General features: G+C 37.9%; 1 protein-coding gene across 2 annotated transcripts in view; it reads left to right on the top strand.

Annotated features, from left to right (window-relative positions):
• LOC128657224 (gastrula zinc finger protein XlCGF57.1-like) overlaps positions 1-14,455 on the top strand; it is a 129,755-nt gene that overhangs the window by 113,422 nt on the left and 1,878 nt on the right. The window lies entirely within an intron of this gene.

The following is a 14,455-nucleotide window of genomic DNA, read 5'->3' as shown; positions in this document are numbered from 1 at the left end:
CAGACCAGACAAAGAAAGAGGCGTTCTTACGCTGCGTAGAAGACCTACATACAATGGGAGTGATCCAGCCAGTTCCAGTTGCGGATCAAGGGCTGGGTTTTTACTTAAACCTGTTTGTGGTTCCCAAGAAAGAAGGAACTTTCAGACCAATCCTGGATCTCAAAATTCTAAACAAATTCCTCAGAGTCCCATCATTCAAGATGGAGACCATTCGGACAATCTTACCAATGATCCAGGAGGGTCAATATATGACTACCGTGGATCTAAAGGATGCGTATCTGCACATTCCTATCCACAAAGATCATCACCAGTTCCTCAGGTTTGCCTTTCTGAACAAGCATTATCAGTTTGTGGCTCTTCCTTTCGGGTTGGCCACTGCTCCCAGAATTTTCACAAAGGTGCTAGGGTCCCTTCTGGCGGTACTAAGACCGCGGGGCATAGCAGTGGCGCCTTATCTAGACGACATCTTAATTCAGGCGTTGACTTTCCAAAGAGCCAAGTCTCACATGGAAATTGTAGTGGCCTTTCTGAGGTCTCACGGGTGGAAGGTGAACATCAAAAAGAGTTCTCTCTCCCCCATCACAAGAGTTCCCTTCCTAGGAACCCTAATAGACTCGGTAGAAATTAAAATTTTCTGACGGAGGTCAGAAAGTTAAAACTCTTAACTTCTTGCCGAGCTCTTCATTCCATTCCTCGGCCATCTGTAGCTCAGTGCATGGAGACAATTGGACTAATGGTAGCGGCAATGGACATAGTCCCTTTTGCACGGATACACCTCAGACCACTGCAACTATGCATGCTCAAACAGTGGAATGGGGATAATGCAGAGTTGTCTCCTCAAATACAGTTGGACCAGGGGACCCGAGATTCTCTTCTCTGGTGGTTGTCTCAGGATCACCTGTCTCAGGGAATGTGTTTCCGCAGACCAGAGTGGATCATCGTAACGACCGACGCCAGTCTGCTGGGCTGGGGTGCAGTCTGGGACTCCCTGAAAGCTCAGGGCTTATGGTCTCGGGAAGAAGCTCTACTCCCGATAAACATTCTGGAACTGAGGGCGATATTCAACGCGCTTCAGGCATGGCCTCAGCTGCCTTCGGCCAAATTCATCAGATTTCAGTCGGACAACATCACAACTGTAGCTTACGTCATTCATCAAGGCGGAACAAGGAGTTTCCTAGCAATGATGGAAGTAACCAAAATAATCAGATGGGCGGAGGATCACTCTTGCCATCTCTCAGCAATTCACATCCCAGGAGTAGACAACTGGGAGGCGGATTTTCTAAGTCGTCAGACTTTTCACCCGGGGGAGTGGGAACTCCACCCGGAGGTATTTGCCCAGCTGACTCAGCTATGGGGCACTCCAGAATTGGATCTGATGGCGTCCCGTCAGAACACCAAACTTCCTCTTTACGGGTCCAGGTCCCGGGATCCCCAGGCGGTGCTGATAGATGCTCTAGCAGCGCCTTGGTCCTTCAATCTGGCCTATGTTTTTCCACCGTTTCCTCTCCTCCCTCGTCTGGTTGCCAGAATCAAGCAGGAGAGGGCTTCGGTGATTCTAATAGCGCCTGCGTGGCCACGCAGGACCTGGTATGCAGACCTAGTGGACATGTCATCTGTGCCACCATGGAGACTACCAATGAGGCAGGACCTTCTAATACAAGGTCCTTTCAAACATCCAAATCTAATTTCTCTGCGTCTGACTGCTTGGAGATTGAACGCCTAATTCTATCAAAGCGTGGTTTCTCTGAGTCAGTTATTGATTCCCTGATTCAGGCTAGAAAGCCTGTCACCAGGAAAATCTACCATAAGATTTGGCGAAAATATCTTTTTTGATGCGAATCCAAGGGTTACTCATGGAGTAAGGTTAGGATTCCCAGGATTTTGTCCTTTCTCCAAGACGGATTGGAGAAAGGATTGTCAGCTAGTTCCTTAAAGGGACAGATATCTGCTTTGTCTATTCTTTTTCACAAACGTCTGGCAGAGGTACCAGACGTTCAAACGTTTAGTCAGGCTTTAGTCAGAATCAAGCCTGTTTATAGACCTGTCACTCCGCCATGGAGTCTGAATTTAGTTCTTTCAGTTCTGCAAGGGGTTCCGTTCGAACCTTTACATTCCATAGATATTAAGTTTTTATCTTGGAAAGTTTTGTTTTTGGTAGCTGAGTAGAGTTATCTGCTTTACAGTGTGATTCACCTTACCTGGTGTTCCATGCAGATAAGGTAGTTTTGCGTACCAAACCCAGTTTTCTTCCTAAGGTTGTGTCTAATAAGAATATTAACCAGGAAATTGTTGTTCCTTCTCTGTGTCCTAATCCTTCGTCGAAGAAGGAACGTCTGTTACACAATCTTGATGTGGTTCGTGCTTTAAAGTTCTATTTACAAGCAACTAAGGATTTCAGACAAACAACTTCTTTGTTATCTATTCTGGTAAGAGGAGAGGTCAGAAGGCGAACGCTACCTCTCTTTCCTTTTGGCTGAAAAGCATTATCCGTTTGGCCTATGAGACTGCTGGCCAGCAGCCTCCTGAAACAATTACTGCTCATTCTACCAGAGCAGTGGCTTCCACATGGGCTTTTAAAAATGAGGCTTCTGTTGAACAGATTTGTAAGGCAGCGACTTGGTCTTCGCTGCATACTTTTTCCAAATTTTACAAATTCGATACTTTTGCTTCTTTGTAGGCTATTTTTGGGAGAAAGGTTTTACAAGCAGTGGTGCCTTCCGTTTAAGGTACCTGTCTTGTTCCCTCCCTTCATCCGTGTCCTAAAGCTTTGGTATTGGTATTCCACAAGTAAAGGATGAATCCGTGGACTGGATACACCTTACAAGAGAAAACAGAATTTATGCTTACCTGATAAATTACTTTCTCTTGTGGTGTATCCAGTCCACGGCCCGCCCTGTCATTTTAAGACAGGTGGTTTTTATTTTTAAACTACAGTCACCACTGCACCCTATAGTTTCTCCTTTTTCTTCCTAACCTTCGGTCGAATGACTGGGGGGTGGAGCTAGAGGGGGAGCTATATGGACAGCTCTGCTGTGTGCTCTCTTTGCCACTTCCTGTTGGGAAGGAGAATATCCCACAAGTAAAGGATGAATCCGTGGACTGGATACACCACAAGAGAAATAGATTTATCAGGTAAGCATAAATTCTGTTTTTTCTGTTTATATTGTCCTGAGTTCCTCCTGGAGGATTTATATTAATATTATATCCTGTTGTTTTAGATAATCTAGATATGTTATGGGATTTGGACATACAGTTAAATTCTAAACTGTTAGGGTTTAAAAGCCTCCAAACATCTTTTCATATTGCAGTTGTGATTTCCGAATTTTATATAGCTGATTATTTAGGAGCTTTTTTCTATCTAATAAAGAATTAGAAGTCACATTAAAATCTCCCATGATTATCACCTTTTTGTCCGAAACTTTATCTAGAATCCTATATATTGTATTCCAAAATTTCCAATCTACATTGTTAGGACCATAAATGTTCCCAATTATGTAATCAACATCATCTATAATAATGTGGATAAAAATATACCTCCCCTTCTTATCTATTTTTTTATTTTTTATTTCGTATTTTAGATTCTTATTTATCAGAAGTTCTACCCCTCTTGCTGCTTTAGATTATATGGCACTGATAACCTCCCCTAACCAATTTGCTTTGATTTTTTAATGTTCAAATTCAGATATGTGGGTTTCTTGCAAACTTATCATATCTGATTTTTTCTTACTTAAAATATTGAGAATGGCCTTGCTTTTAATTGGGGAGTGGATTCCTCCCACATTCCATGATATAATTTTAACTATTAATTTTTAAGTTATATAAGTATATCCCTGAGTCAATCCACATGAGAGAGGAGAAGACAAAGATCAACCGAAGAGAGGGGAGGAAGAGAGAGGAAAAAAAAAAAACACTTTCAACAGACAACAAATAAAGTGTACCCCACTGGGCACATTTATACCCTGACACTTTTGTTCAAATTTCATAAGTTTTATCTTTCCAGAGCTTAAATCTGGCGGCCCTTCCAAGCTAGGGGAGAAAGAAAAAAAAGGGGGGGGGGAAACAAAACCCCTCATATCACAGTGAATAAGTACAAACAAAGAAGGGCGTAAGTTTACATAGAAACTTCATTAAAACATATAGCCTCTTCATGGCTTTGCTGTCATCCCAAAATTCTTCAAAATAAAGCATTTGAGGTCTTACCCCTGACATATGACATAAAACACTGTTGAGAATAGCTCGCTATGTTCTCTTATTACATTTTGTTGTTATCAAATCCCCCTTCAATTTTCATTCCTGTTTAAACAAATGTGGTACATTAAAAAAAAAATCAGTCACTCAGCAGTACTATATATTGTCACATTTTTTGTTATTGCTTCCCACTATAACCCCAATTCCTATTGTGTGAAGATGTGATGTAAACAGCTATATTATACTGTATACCTTACATTGGATCCAGACAGCATATAACCAACATTTCTATTTGTCCTTTACAAATGATGGTTATTTATACTTACATAACCCTGGGTAAATCAAGGCCTAATGTTTAGGTCACAATAATCATTAACTGAGTAACTTGTTAATACACTTTATCTTGCAAAGAGTTATTTACTCTCTATTCCTCCTTTCTTCCTTTTACTCCATCACTCCTGTTGAGTATGCCCTTTATGGGGGGGGGGGGTACACTAAATAAATATATTCCTGTTTCCCTTAACATATGTCTGTGGACCTTTTAGCTAAGCATCCTTTTAACACGTGCAATATCTAGTCAAAATATAATATTTACCATAGAAAAATAAATAAAATAAAAAAAATGACCTTACTAAAGCATTCTTTAAGACCTAGTTGTGTGTCAATTAAACTAACTGATATACTCAAAACCTTCACTATCAGTTTGTGCATCACACCTTTAACTCTCAGTGACCTCTCCGACCTAATATTTTGTGGCTTATTAATACCCTTTACTGTAAAAACCTTCTATATTCTTTATGCATTCACATCACCACTATTGTATCTAAACAGGAGTGTTATACCATATACTTTACATTAATTCCAGACAGCATATAAACAGCATAACTATTTGTCCTTTGCAAATGATGGTTAGTTATACTTACCCTGAATAAAGCGAGGCCTAATGTTCAGGTCACAATAAACATTTACTGAGTAACTTGTCAATATACTTTCCCTTTCAGAGATGTTTCCCTTACCATGTATCTATGAGCTTTTTAGCAAACCATCCTTTTAACTCGTGCAGTATCTAGTCAAAGTAAATTATTCACCATAATAAAATAACAAACAATCCCCAAGATACCTTACTATAGCTTTCTTTATACCCTAGTTGTACATCATTTAAACTAACTGATATACTCAAAAACTTTCACTATCAGTTTGTGGGCCACACACTTAACTCTCAGTGACCATCTCCTACCTAATATTTTATGGCTTATTAATACCATTTACTCTATAAAACATATATATTCATTATACATTCACATAGCCACTGTTGTGTCTAAGAATATTAAGTGGAAAAAAGTGTCTAAACTAACTAATCTAATTCCCTCTGGTGACATTCATTAGTTTTATAAACTTAAGCTAGGAACAAGCTTAAATCTAAAATATATTTATATATATTTAAATCCACAATTCTTTGTTACAAGGCATAGCCATAAAAAGGAAGCCGTGTCCCCCCCTAACTGGCGTTTTTCTCCATATCCAAAAAAATCTGTGCTTGCTCTGAAGTGTCAAAACCAAAAAAGTCATTACCAGCTTTGATCCTTAGCCTGACTGGATAAAGTAAAGAAAAAAAAATTCCTTTTACCAATTGAGAGCATATATTGAAAAACAGTCTCCTTTTTGTCGCAGTTTCATATGAGAAATCCTGAAATAACAGAATTTTTCCTTCTCTATATGTCAAGTGCTGAGCTCTCCTGTAGGCTCTTATTAGCTCCATTTTAGCCTGGAAATTCAGATATCTCACAACTACTGGTCTTGGCCTATTAGATCTCTGATCTGTTGCGTCTTGGACTCTCCCAGTTCTGTGGCTCTTTCCACTGTGAATATAAAGGGACACTGAACGCATATTTTTTTCTTTTGTGATTCAGATAGAGCATGCAATTTTAAGCAACTTTCTAATTTACTTCTATTATCAATTTTTCTTTGTTCTCCTGCTATCTTTATTTGAAAAAGAAAGTCCAGAACTTGGACAGCACTTGTTTATTGGTGGATGAATTTATCCACCAATCAGCAAGAACAACCCAGCTTGTTCACCAAAATGGGCTAGCATTTAAACTTACATTCTTGATTTTCAAATAAATATACAAAGAGAATGAAGAACATTTGCTAATAGGAGTAAATTAGAAAGTTTCTTAAAATTGCATGCTCTATCTGAATCATTAAAGAAAAAATTTGGGTTCAGTGTCCCTTTAATACTTGAGCCTTCCAGCTTTAAAAGGGAAGGTAATGTTTCCTCAGTGAATTGAACCAGATTGTCTGTACTTCTTTCTTCAGACAGACCTATAATCCTCAAATAGTTTCGCCTGCTTCTGTCCTCTAGCTCTTCTAGCTTAGCAGTTAATCTGTGATTTTGTTTCATGATTATATCGAATTTAGGCTCCCAAGCAATTTGCTTATCCTCGCAGTCAGATAGCCTTTGCTCCAATTCAGTAATCCTGCTGTTCTGATTTTTAATCTCCTAAATTTTGGGGAATATCAGCGCCGAGACCTGGGTGGCTATGTTATTAGCCTCCTTTATCTCTTCTCCTTTTTCCTCAAGCAATAAGTCCCCAGTTATATTTGTACATTTAGGGTTTTTCCTATGCCCTGATTTAACTTTAGGGGACATCTTTTGTGCTTTTATATATTTGTCCATCTGGTGACACTTGATTGTTTTTTTGTTTTTACTTTATATTAGCATATTGGTGTAGCCCTTCTGTACCAGAGGCATACGTTCTTATATACAGCAGCATAACTTACAGTTAATAAATAGGCTAAGCACTCACTTTCTGTGCCATTCACTTTTTCTCATGGCCTCTAGACCTCCCCCTTAGAGTTTCCCAGAACAGTTTGCAAAGTTCACAACAGTTCTATTCCATGCTCTTAACTTGCACATACAGCAATACGTCTCTAGTTCATAACTATGCTATGGCCAAGATACATATAGAACATCACTTGTTGCGCATTTTCAGATACAAATTGATGTATTGATATATAAAAATAGGCACACACAAATGTAAAGAAGGGAATTAACACACCTTTATCCAGGCCGCCTGAGCCTCTGTGTCTTCCAGCTGTATGAGTGTTTTTCTATAGTCGGTTGCCACTCTGAAACTTAGGGGTGCAGGTGTCCTCTGCATCTGCACAGGGCCAAACAACCAAAAAATGGGGAAATCTTGATGCTGTTTAGCTAGACCGGCTCTCTGTTTACCTGAGAACCTATGACTTGTGCCGTGGTGTTAAAGGAACCACCAGTCGGCCTCCACTTGTCTCATGCGTTCCAGCGCTAACTGCAACCCACCCCATGTTTGTAAAAACTGAATTAAAATATACCATTCGTTTGTGCTGCAAAAATGAACGTTTGTGCCGGTTTGGTTTAGGAGATATTGCGCATTATTTTTTAATAAAACCCGCCCACTTTGCACCCCATGTTATGCAATTTTAAAAACAATATACCATTTGTGCTGATTTGTGTCGCAAAAACAAACGTTTGCGCAGGTTTGGTTTCGGAGATATTGCGCATTATATTTGCTGAAACTCCGCCCACTTTGCTCCCCATGTTATGATAGTATAAAAACAAATATACCATTTGTTTGTGCTGATTTGTGCTGCAAAAACAAACATTTGTGCTGGTTTGGTTTCGGAGATATAGCGCATTATTTTTTATGAAACCCCGCCCACTTTGCACCCCATGTTATTCAATTTTTTTTTAAAAATGTACCATTTGTTTGTGCTGCGTTTGTGCTGATTTGTGCTGCAAAAACTAACGTTTGTTCCGGTTTGATTTCGGAGATATTATCCATTATATTTGCTGAAACTCCGCCCACTTTGCACCCCATGTTATGCAATTTTAAAAACAAATATAGCATTTGTTTGTGCTGCGTTTGTGCTGCAAAAACAATTGTTTGTGCCGGTTCGGTTTCTGAGATAATGATTTTTATATTATGTAAACTCAAGCACCGCCCACTTTGCAATTTAAAAAACAAAAATCTAATTTGTTTGTGCTGATTTATGCCACAAACAAAATGTTTGTGTCGATTTGGTTTCGAAGATACTGCATATTAAATTTATCAATCCTCACTGACTTTACACTTTATGTTATTAAATGTTACATACAACTATATTAATTTGTTCCCTGTTTGTGCTGAATTGGTGGATATTGCACATAATATATTAGTTAATCTGTTTAGTTTTGCCTACTGAGATATTACACATATGTTAGGACGTGTATCCTCAGTCTGCAACCAGTAATTAATTGTAAATAAAAATACACTATTGTGCTGGATAGAGACAATTTGTGGATGTTTTTTAAGGGAAATATAGAACACCAGTGATTAAAGGGACATTATACACTATTTTTTTTTTTTTGCATAAATGTTTTTTAGATCTATTTATATAGCCCATAAAGTTGTTGTTTTTTTAAAAAAAATTGATAGTTTTTGCTTATTCTTAAATAACTTTGCTCTGATTTTGAGACTCCTAACCAAGCCCCAAAGTTTTAGGAGAATACCAAAGTATACCTACTTGCTTGCTTCTGTTTGTGTAAAGGAAGGGGGAGTCATATGCAAAGGAAGGGGGAGGGGGATTGTCTGATATTTCCCACTTGCAATAGGTGCTCCAGTAACCTTTTAAACAGAGCTAAACTGGAAGCTTCTAAGGGATTAATATGGTAACATACCAGTTTATACGGCATACATGGGGTTATTGAAAAGTAATTGATGGGAAGGAGCCCAAATCATAGTTTAAGTAATTTAACTGCAAAGTGAATAAGTAGAAACCCACTACTTAATTGAAAAAGGAAATTTTCAATTAAATTGCAGTAAAGCCCTCTTCAACCCCATTAGGCCTAATAAACCTCCTTTAGCCAATTTAACCTCTTTGTTGCCATATTAAAGGGACATAATACTCATATGCTAAACCACTTAAAACTGATGCAGTATAACTGTAAAAAGCTGACAGGAAAATATCACCTGAGCATCTCTATGTAAAAAAGGAAGATATTTTACCTCACAATCTCCTCAGCTCAGCAGGGTAAGTTCTGTGTAAAAAGTTATACTCAGCTGCTCCCAGCTGCAGGTAAAAAAAATAAATAAAGAAATGAACAGCAGCCAATCAGCATCAGCAGTGCTGAGGTCATGAACTCTTTTACTGTGATCTCATGAGATTTCACTTAACTCTCATGAGATTTCATTGTTACACTGAATAGGGAAATAACATGAGAGTGCACGAGGCTCATCCTTTCAGCTGTCCCAGGACAGACATACTAATATGCTGCTTAGAAATCCTTTACAATGGGATGTGGCTACTGAGGAACTTTTGAGGTAAAATATCTTTCTTTTTTACATAGAGATGTTCAGGTGATATTTTCTAGTCAGCTTTTTACAGCTATGCTGCATCACTTTCAAGTGTTTAAACATTTGGATATTATGGCCCTTTAATCGCATGTAATGTCATGTTAACCACAGACAGCCCAATATTAACTTGCTTAGAGTTAACAAGCGCTTAAAAGCACTCAAGCAAGTTTTCTTATATAAGTCACTTTGCAGCACAAACACAGCACAAACAAATGGTATATTTGTTTTTAAAATTGAATAACATGGGGTGCAAAGTGGGCGGGGTTTCATAAAAAATAATGCGCTATATCTTCTAAACCAAAACGGCACAAACGTTTGTTTTTGCAGCACAAATCAGCACAAACAAATGTTATATTTGTTTTTAAAATTGCATAACATGGGGTGTAAAGTGGGTGGAGTTTCAGCAAATATAATGCGTAATATCTCCGAAACCAAACCGGCACCAACGTTTGTGCTGATTTATGCCGCAAAATCTAACGTAGCGCAAATGGTTTATTTGTTATTAAAATTGCATAAGTCACTTCTTTTTTAGTTGCTTTTTTTTTTTAAACATTTAGGGGGGCATTACATCCCTGACGATGGGAAAAAAAATTGTCTCACTAGTTTTCTATGCAGCGCAGCAGTGTAGTTACGCAGTGCAACAGTCTAGTTTCAGCGTAACTAGACTGTTGCACTGAGCAGCTACACTGCATAGAAAACTGAAACAGGTTTTTTTTCCAGTTGCCAGGGATGTAATCTCCCCCATATGTTTTTAAATATTTTTTTCTGGTGTGGAAGTCACATCTGTTCTTTTGTATACCCCAAAGTTTTATAATTCTATTTGTACTTACGAACATTTTTGTTGTTATAATACTTTTAAATCAAAGAGTACATGTACACATAATGCGCAATATCTCCTAAATCAAACCGGAACAAACGTTCATTTCTGCAGCACAAATCAGCACAAACAAATGGTATATTTGTTTTTAAAATTGCATAACATGGGGCGCAAAGTGGGCGGGGTTTCATGAAAAATAATGCACTATATCTCCGAAATCAAACCGGAACAAATGTTCATTTCTGCAGCACAAATCAGCACAAACAAATGATATATTTGTTTTTAAAATTGCATAACATGGGGAGCAAAGTGGGCAGAGTTTCACCAAATATAATGCTTAATATCTCCGAACCAAACCGACACAAACGTTCATTTTTGTGGCACAAATCATCACAAACAGCACAAACAAATGGTATATTTGTTTTTAAAATTGAATAACATGGGGTGCAAAGTGGGCGAGGTTTCATAAAAAATAATGCGCTATATCTCCGAAACCAAAACGGCACAAACGTTCATTTTTGCAACACAAATCAGCACAAAAAAATTATAGATTTGTTTTTAAAATTGCATAACATGGGGTGCAAAGTGGGCGGAGTTTCACCAAATATAATGCTTAATATCTCCGAAACCAAATCGACACAAAGGTTAATTTTTGCGGCACAAATCAGCACAAACACAGCACAAACAAATTGTATATTTTTTTTAAAATTGAATAACATGGGGTGCAAAGTGGGCGGGGTTTCATAAAAAATAATGCGCTATAGCTCCGAAAACCAAAATGGCACAAACGTTCGTTTTTGCAGCACAAACAAATGGTATATTTGTTATTAAAATTGCATAACATGGGGTGCAAAGTGGGCGGGGTTTCAGGAAATATAATGGGTAATATCTCCGAAACCAAACCGACACAAACATTTATTTTTGCGGCACAAACACAGCACAAACAAATGGTATATTTGTTTTTAAAATTGAATAACATAGGGTGCAAAGTGGGCGGGGTTTCACCAAATATAATGCTTAATATCTCCGAAACCAAACCTGCACAAATGTTCATTTTTGCGGCACAAATCAGCACAAACACAGCACAAACAAATGGTATATTTGTTTTTAAAATGGAATAACATGGGGTGCAAAATGGGGGGCGGGGTTTCATAAAAAATAATGCGCTATATCTCCGAAACCAAAACGGCACAAGCGTTCGTTTTTGCAGCACAAATCAGCACAAACGCAGCACAAACAAATGGTATATTTGTTTTTAAAATTGCATAACATGGGGAGTAAAGTGGGCGGAGTTTCAGCAAATATAAAGCGTAATATCTCCGAAACCAAACCGGCACCAACGTTTGTGCTGATTTGTGCCGCAAAACCTAACGTAGCACAAATGGTTTATTTGTTATTAAAATTGCATAACATGGGTGCAAAGTGGGCGGAGTTTCAGCAAATATAATGCGTAATATATCCGAAACCAAACCGGCACAAACGTTTATTTTTGCAGCACAAACACAGCACAAACAAATGGTTTATTTGTTTTTAAAATTGAATAATATGGGGTGCAAAGTGGGCAGGGTTTCATAAAAAATAATGCGCTATATCTCCGAAACCAAAACGGCACAAACGTTCGTTTTTGCAGCACAAATCAGCACAAACGCAGCACAAACTAATGGTATATTTGTTTTTAAAATTGAATAACATGGGGTGCAAAGTGGGTGGGGTTTTATAAAAAATAATGCACTATATCTCCGAAACCAAAATGGCACAAACGTTCGTTTTTGCAGCACAAATCAGCACAAACGCAGCACAAACAAATGGTATATTTGTTTTTAAAATTGAATAACATGGGGTGCAAAGTAGGCGGGGTTTCATTAAAAAATAATGCGCAATATCTCCGAAACCAAACTGGCACAAACTTACATTTTTGAGGCACAAATCAGCACAAACGCAGCACAAACTAATGGTATATTTTAATTGTTTTTACAAACATGGGGTCCCAACTTCACATAGGTCTAACTGCGTGGTCCAGATTAAATTGCAGCTGTGTTGCCAGAAAAAGTCACCTTTTTAGTTTAGTGTGGTGCTTAGCTCTCACCAACGCTCTTTCTCCAGCCTCTGCTACACGCTGCCTTCCATCGGATGGAAACGTGGTGACGTCACCACTCGGCACCTGTATTTTCTGTTTGTATTCTTATAAAGAATAGATCTATGCACATAGATATCTACATATGTAAACACAGACATTTACATGTGTATGTATGTGTGTATATATATATATATATATATATATACATATATATATATATATATATATATATATGTACACAAATATATAGACATATACACTCACCGGCCATTTTATTAGATACTCATTGCTAGTACCAGGTTGGACACCCTTTTGCCTTCAGAACTACCTTAATTCTTTGTGGCATAGATTCAACAAGGTGTTAAAAACATTCCTCAGATTTTGGTCGATACTGACATGATAGCATCACGCAGTTGCTGCAGATTTGTTGACTGCACATCCATGATGAGAATCTCCTGTTCCACCACATCTGAAATGTGCTCTATTGGATTGAGATCTGGTGACTGTGGAGGCCATTGGAGTAAAGTGAACTAATTTTTATGTTCAAGAAACCAGTTTGAGATGATTTGAGCTTTGTGACATGGTGTATTATCATGCTGGAAGTAGCCATCAGAAGATGGGTACACTGTCATAAAAGGATGGACATGGTCAGCAGCAATACTTGGGTAGGCCGTGACATTTAAACGATTCTCAATTGGTACTAAGGGGCCCAAAGTGTGCCAAGAAAATATCCCCCACACCATTACACCACCAGCCTAAGCAGTTTATACAAGGCAGAATAGATCCATGCTTTCATGTTTACACCAAATTCTGACCTTACCATCTGAATGTTGCATCCGAATGTTGCATCTGAAATCAAGACTCAGACCAGGCAAAGTTTTTTCAGTCTTCTATTGTTTAATTTTGGTGAGCCTGTGCAAATTTTACCCTCAGTTTCCTGTTCGTAGCTGAGGTCTTCTGCTGCTGTAGCCCATCTGCTTCAAGGTTCGATGTGTTGTGCATTCAGAATGGTATTCTGCATTCCTTGGTTTTAACAAGTGGTTATTTGAGTTACTGTTGCCTTTCTATCATCTCAAACCAGTCTGCCTATTCTCCTCTGACCTTAACAAGGCATTGTTCTCCACACAACTGCAGCTCACTGGATATTTTCTCTTTTTTTTTTTTTACCTTTCTCTGTAAACCCTAAAGGTGGTTGTGCGTGAAAATCACAGTAGATCAGCAGTTTTTGAAATGCTCAGACCAGCCTGTCAGGCACCAACAACCATGCCACGTTCAAAGTCACTGAAATCCCCCTTTTTTACCCATTTTGATGCTCGGGTTAAACTTCAGCAAGTCATCTTCACCACGTTTAGATGCCTAAATACATTGAGTTGCTGCCATGTGATTGGCTGATTAGCAATTTGTTACCAAGCAATTGAACAGGTGTCCTTAATAAAGTGGCCGGTGAGTGTATGTATACATACAAACCTTTGAGTCCTTCCCAGTCATTGGCATATACCATCTCTTTCTATAGACTTAAACACTTTGTTATGTTGTGGTAGCTATTTAAAGGTTTTAAATAATCAAAACAGATATTTATATTATTATTATTATATATTTTAAACACATTTTAGTAAAACTAAGGTAGTGGCAGATGAAAGGTGTTTCATTTCTCAATTGCTATATAGTGCTTAGTTGATTTTTTTGTGCTAATATTAGTAGTCTGTTAAAAAATTTGTATAAGTGATTGTTATATGTTTTGCTACAGCTGTACAATATTTAGATCTGAAAATATATTTGTTACATGATTTTTTTAATGTTTGCTATAAAATAAAAAATAGTCTTTAATGTCTACTTAAAAGGACATAAAATACAAAAAGTTTATTTCATGATTCAGATAGAGCATACAATTTTAAACAACTCTGATTTACTTCTATTGTCATGCTTTCTTTGTTTTCTTGTTGTTCTTAAAAGCAGACATTTAAGCTCAGAAGTGTGCATGTGCCGGCAGCACTATAT

The sequence above is a fragment of the Bombina bombina genome, chromosome 4, assembly GCF_027579735.1.
Source record: "Bombina bombina isolate aBomBom1 chromosome 4, aBomBom1.pri, whole genome shotgun sequence".
Taxonomy (NCBI): domain Eukaryota; kingdom Metazoa; phylum Chordata; class Amphibia; order Anura; family Bombinatoridae; genus Bombina; species Bombina bombina.
Note: the sequence above shows the minus strand (reverse complement) of the source record. Positions and strands in the feature narration are given on the sequence as shown.